We start from the raw sequence: 5,374 nt of genomic DNA, 5'->3' as shown, positions 1-5,374 counted from the left end.
AGCACTCATCCGTTAATGGAATAAGTAGTTCAAACACCCAGGAACTCTGCAGGTGCAAAGACCTGATAATCTGTGCACAAAAAGATATTTGAAATCCCACTGTCATCAACTCAAGAGGAGCCCTGATTGCATTGAGCTGCTAACTGCATGGTAAGCAGTTCCAGACTACCAACTGACCTGCAGGAGAAAGATGAGGCTTTCTACTCCCGTGAAGAATTACAGTTTCAGAAACCGAAAGAGGCAGTTCCACCCTATCGTAGAACAAAAGTCGCTATGAGTCAGAATTGACTTATGGCTGTGATATTGGTCTTGAATTTGACTATCAAATTATAGGAACCCTACCCAGCGTTTCTGAGGCTGTAAATCTTTCCAGGAGCAAGATAGCCTCGTCTTTTCTTCTGTGCCTCTGCTAGTGGCTTCGAATCAAGGACTTTGAGGTTGCAGCCGTCAGCAGAACTCTTTGCATAACAGCCTAGAAAACCCTATGGGACTATTCTGTTCTGCCACAAAGGCTTGCTATTCGTGGGCATCAACTCAACTGCAAAGGATGATGGAGGGAGGGAGGGAGGGAGGGAGGGAGGGAAAGACAAGATGGCCAGGGAATTCGGAATTATAGGAAAGTCAGAAGAAAAAATGTGTCACAAATGTGGAAGATAGGAAATCGAATGGAGACTCCCAGGTTATCAAAACAAAGTCAAGTAGATCAACTTTATGAAGTCTTCGTAGTGACTTTGAGTTTTGATTTTCTTCTTTTAGGGTAGGGGCGGGAAAGGTACAGCAAGAAGTTATCTTCATTCATTCCTGGGTCCCCAGCACGGAGGGCGATGGAGAAACATAGCCAATAGGTGTCAGCGTACTTAAAGAGCACACATTTTCACTGCTACTGGATAGCTCGCCAGGAATGTAACATACTTCAAAATAAAAACAGGGACAAGTATGTCTCTGGTTCTCAAATCCCCCATGGTGAACATTGACTGATCCCTTGGTTCACTAAAGGAGGGAAGCAGTCATCTTTCACGTCCATATTCCATAAAGCAGTTTTGCAGGTCACGTGGTAAACTGGTCCTGCATTGAGAGAATGAAGTTTCAGGGACGGATTCTGTCAAGTGGCAGCCTCTGGCACCCAGAAAGACCCTCACACCCTGGTCCTACGCTGACAGTACCGGTGGCACCTGTCCTGTGAACCCTGACCCCACCATTCCCCAACAACCACACTTCGGAGAACCCACCTCTGGGGGTCCCAGAGAGGTTGGCCCATCTCCATTCACCTTCTCCCCTGGAACAGGTGCCCAGCCCTGCGCCTCCCCCCCGCCGCCCCGCCCCCACCCCAGAATGTGGACACAGTTGTCTCCAGGTGTCCCCGCCCTCTGGGAGCTGGACCCCTGCTTTCCCCAACGGCTGAGGGCTGGGTGCTTGGGAAGCAGGGCTGACAGTTTTGTATAAACTCAGAAAATAAAGGCACTGGAATCTGTTTCTTGGTTCCTAAAGCCAAAAAAAAACCCAAAACAGCAGGCACCCCCAAAGCCTTTGTGACCCCTCAACCCCACACGCGCTGGTGGCCAGTCGCCCAGGGACTCCCGGAATGGCGGCCAACCTCTGGCTCCTCATCTTTGTGAACACTTCGCGCTCCCGGTGAGGGGCTCCACCGAGTCGCTGTCAACGGCAACTCCAGGCCCTTACAAGGTTCGTCACTGATCAATCGGGTCGAAATAGGGGTGAAGGAAGTTCAGGGGCGAAGTCCACCAACCTCCTAGGACCCCCTTCAGGCCGTCTTCGGCTTGCGCATGCGCAGAATGCTTCTCGTGCTACCACGCGTCTCTGCGCATGCGCCGCTGAATCCTGGCGCCCTCTACTGACCAAGCCAATGATTCAACCACCCAACCCTCCGTCCCCTCACGCACATGCGCCGTTGCTCTTCTCGCCCTGCAGGATCGCACTAAGGGACCCCTTCACAAGCCAAGTGGGCCAGGCACATGTCCTCTGATGCCCCTCTCCTGGTGGCATAGGGGTGATGTGTTGAGCTGTGTCAGCAGTCTGACACCACGAGCCATTTGCAGAAGAAAGAAACAGGACCCATATTCCACACCACCTACAAAAGCAAACTCAAGATGGGTCAGAAACCTAAATGTAAAATGCTAGGACGATAAGCAATGAAAAACTAGGAACGAACATAGGGGTCCGATCTATGGCATCCATGCACTACCAGACATGAAAAGCACACAAACAGTGAGAATGATGAGGGTAACGAATGTACAAATGTACTTTCTACAACTGATGTATGTATGGATTGTGATAAGAGTTGTATGAGCCCCCAATAAAATGATTTTAAAAAGAAAAAAAAAGCACACAAGCAACAGAGGACAAACAGAGTGACTGGGAGCACTTGAAAATTAGTATATTTTATGCACCAAAATATTTCACTACAAGAGTAATAAAGAGAACCCATATAGTGGGGGGAATGTCTTGGCAATGACATAGTGGACAAGGGGCAAATCTCTAAATTGTATAGGAAACATCAACATCTCAACCAGAAAGAGGCAACCCAACTGAAAAATAGGCAGAGGACATGCACAGCCGCTTCACCAAAGACCTTCAAGGGCCCAACAAACATTCGAAGATAGGCTCGCAATCATTAGCCATTTGAGAGACGCAAATCAAAACAACAATGAGATATCAACTCACACAAGCATTAATAGCAATTTTTTTAAAGATAACAAATGCTGTCAAGGGCTGAAGGAGATTAGAACCCTCTTACACTGTTGGTGGGACCATACATTGATACAGCCACTGTGGACAGTGGAATGGTGCTTCCTCAAGAAGTTAAGAATAGAAGTACTGTATGGCCCACTATCCCTCTACTTAGTAGAGATCCCAGAGAAATATGAGCCACCACATGAATAGATACAGGTACCCTTGTATCCTTGGCAGCACTATTCACAATGTCAAAAGATAGAAGATAGAAACAAGCTAAATGGTCATGAATGGAAGAATGGATGAGTGAACGTGTACACAATGGAATACCACACTTCATTAAATAATCATGATGAACCCACGAAGCACCTCAGAACATGGATGAATCTGGAGGATATCATACTAGCCAGTCACAAAAGAACAAATATTGTATGAGATCGCTACTGTAAAAATTGAGGAGAAACACTCTTTGGTGGAATCCAGGCGTGGGAGGAGAAGGGGGGGTAGGAAAAGTCATGGGCTAGACCAGTGGTTCTCAACCTTCCTAATGCCGCGACCCTTTCATATAGTTCCTCATGTGGTGGTGACCCCCAACCATAAAATTATTTTCATTGCTACGTCATCACTGTCATTTTGCTACTTGTATGAATCGCAATGTAAATATATGATAGACAGGATGTATTTTCATTGTTACAAGTTGAACATAATTAAAGCATAGTGATTAAGCACAAAAACAATATGCAATTATATATTGTGAAATATTTATTTCTAATGGCGAATAAATGAAATTTTGTCTTGAAGCATGGTGTAGCATGGGTACACCGGGTACTCGTATGTGGGTGTATCTGCATGTGGGCGTATCTGCATGTGGGCTGACCCACCTGGAGACGGATAGAGGAGCAGTGTGTTGGTTCCTAAGACCATCGGAAATGTGTTTTCTGATGGTCATTCAACCCTCAAAAGGGTCGCAACCCACAGGTTGAGAACCACTGGGCTAGAGGGTAGAGAAATGTTAACTTGAGTGAAAAGGCAAGGTGATATAGAATAAGAGGAAAGTTAAGGAAAAAATTATTGAGCAGGAGAAGACACTGGAAGGTTTGCAAGAGTTCAAGTCCACAGAGGCAAACTGTGATATACACAATCCTGTAATAGTGGTGATCTACGAGTTGATGCAACACTTGTCTGTCAGTTTGTCCTACTGGGTGTTGCTGTGATGCTGGAAGCTATGTTACCGGTATTTCAAATGCCAGCAGGGTCAGCCAATGTGAACAGGTTTCAGCAGAGCTTCCAGGCTAAGAAAAGACTATGAAGAAGGATTAGGCTGTCCACTTTTGAGGAATTAGCCCTGGAAAATCATATGGACAGAAGTGAGACACTCAGAAAGCCTCATGAGAAGAAGAGCATTATTGGAGACAGTGCCAGAAAAGGAGCCCCTCGGCTCAGAAGGCACTCAAAACATGACTGAGGAAGAGCTTCGTTCTCAAGTACAGCAGATCATAGTGGCATGGATGGAGGAAGGCCACAGGACCTTCACTGCGGATAAGGCACAGCTCAAAATGAGGAGAAACGATTGCAAGCATCAATTAATAATCAGAACTTGAACTGTACCAAATATGAATCTAGGAAAATTGAAAGTTGTAAAAAAAAATGAAATGGAACACAGACATATCAACATTCAAGGAGTTCGTGAGCTGAAATGGGATGAGACTGGTCATTTGTAATCAGAAAATCATATGGTTTACTCTGCTCTGGATGAAACAATCAAGAGGAAGGGCCTTGGTTCATCATCATAAAGGATATTTCGAGAGCTATCTTGAAGTACCACCACTCGCCTATCAGTTTGCCATACTGTGGTGACTTGTGTATTGCATGGAGGCTGGAAGCTGTGCCACTGGTATTTCAAATGCCAGTAAGGTGACCCTGCATTCATCATCAGAAAAGGACAATTCTAGGTCTATCTTGAAGTACAATGCTGTCTGGGATAGGATTATATCTATCTGCCTTTAAGGAAATCCAATCCATACAACTGTTATTCAAATGTATGCACCAAACAGGACAGCAGAAATTGAAGGATTCTACCAAAGTCTTCAGTCTAAAATGGATCAAACATGCGATCAAAGGGCATTGATAATAATAAAAAAAGAAGCACTGATAATTATTGTCAATTACAATACAATAGTTGGGGAGAAAAGAGGAAGGAACATTAATTGGATAATGTGGTCTTGGTAGTAATAGAAACAAAGCCAGAGGTTTCATGGTAGAATTTTGCAAGACCAGGATTTATTCATAGCAAATATCAGATTTGACACATTGAACACATATGACAGAAGACCCGATGAGCTGTGAGAGTATATAGAGAACATCATTCATGAAGAAAGCAAAAGGTCATTAAAAAGACAAGTGTGTTCGTCCAGGTAGACTAGAGAAACAAATTCATAGAGGTTCATGTGAATAAGAAAGAGGTTTATTTATATACAAGAGCAATTGACTATTGAGAAAACATCCCAGCCCAGTCCCAGATCAAGTCCATAAGTCTGTTATTAGCCCATATGTCTGATACCAATCTATAAAGTCCTCTTCGGATTCATGAAACACATGTAATGATGCCGAATTCAGGAAGCTCACAGGCCAGTGGGTGGAGTCTTGTGGATCTAGTGGTGGTGTAAGCATCTCAGAGCTGGCA

This window comes from Echinops telfairi, unplaced genomic scaffold (genome assembly GCF_000313985.2).
Source record: "Echinops telfairi isolate 266 unplaced genomic scaffold, ASM31398v2 ScPeMD7_655;HRSCAF=1070, whole genome shotgun sequence".
NCBI lineage: Eukaryota > Metazoa > Chordata > Mammalia > Afrosoricida > Tenrecidae > Echinops > Echinops telfairi.
The sequence above is the reverse complement of the archived record's forward strand: the minus strand, read 5'-3'. Positions refer to the sequence as shown.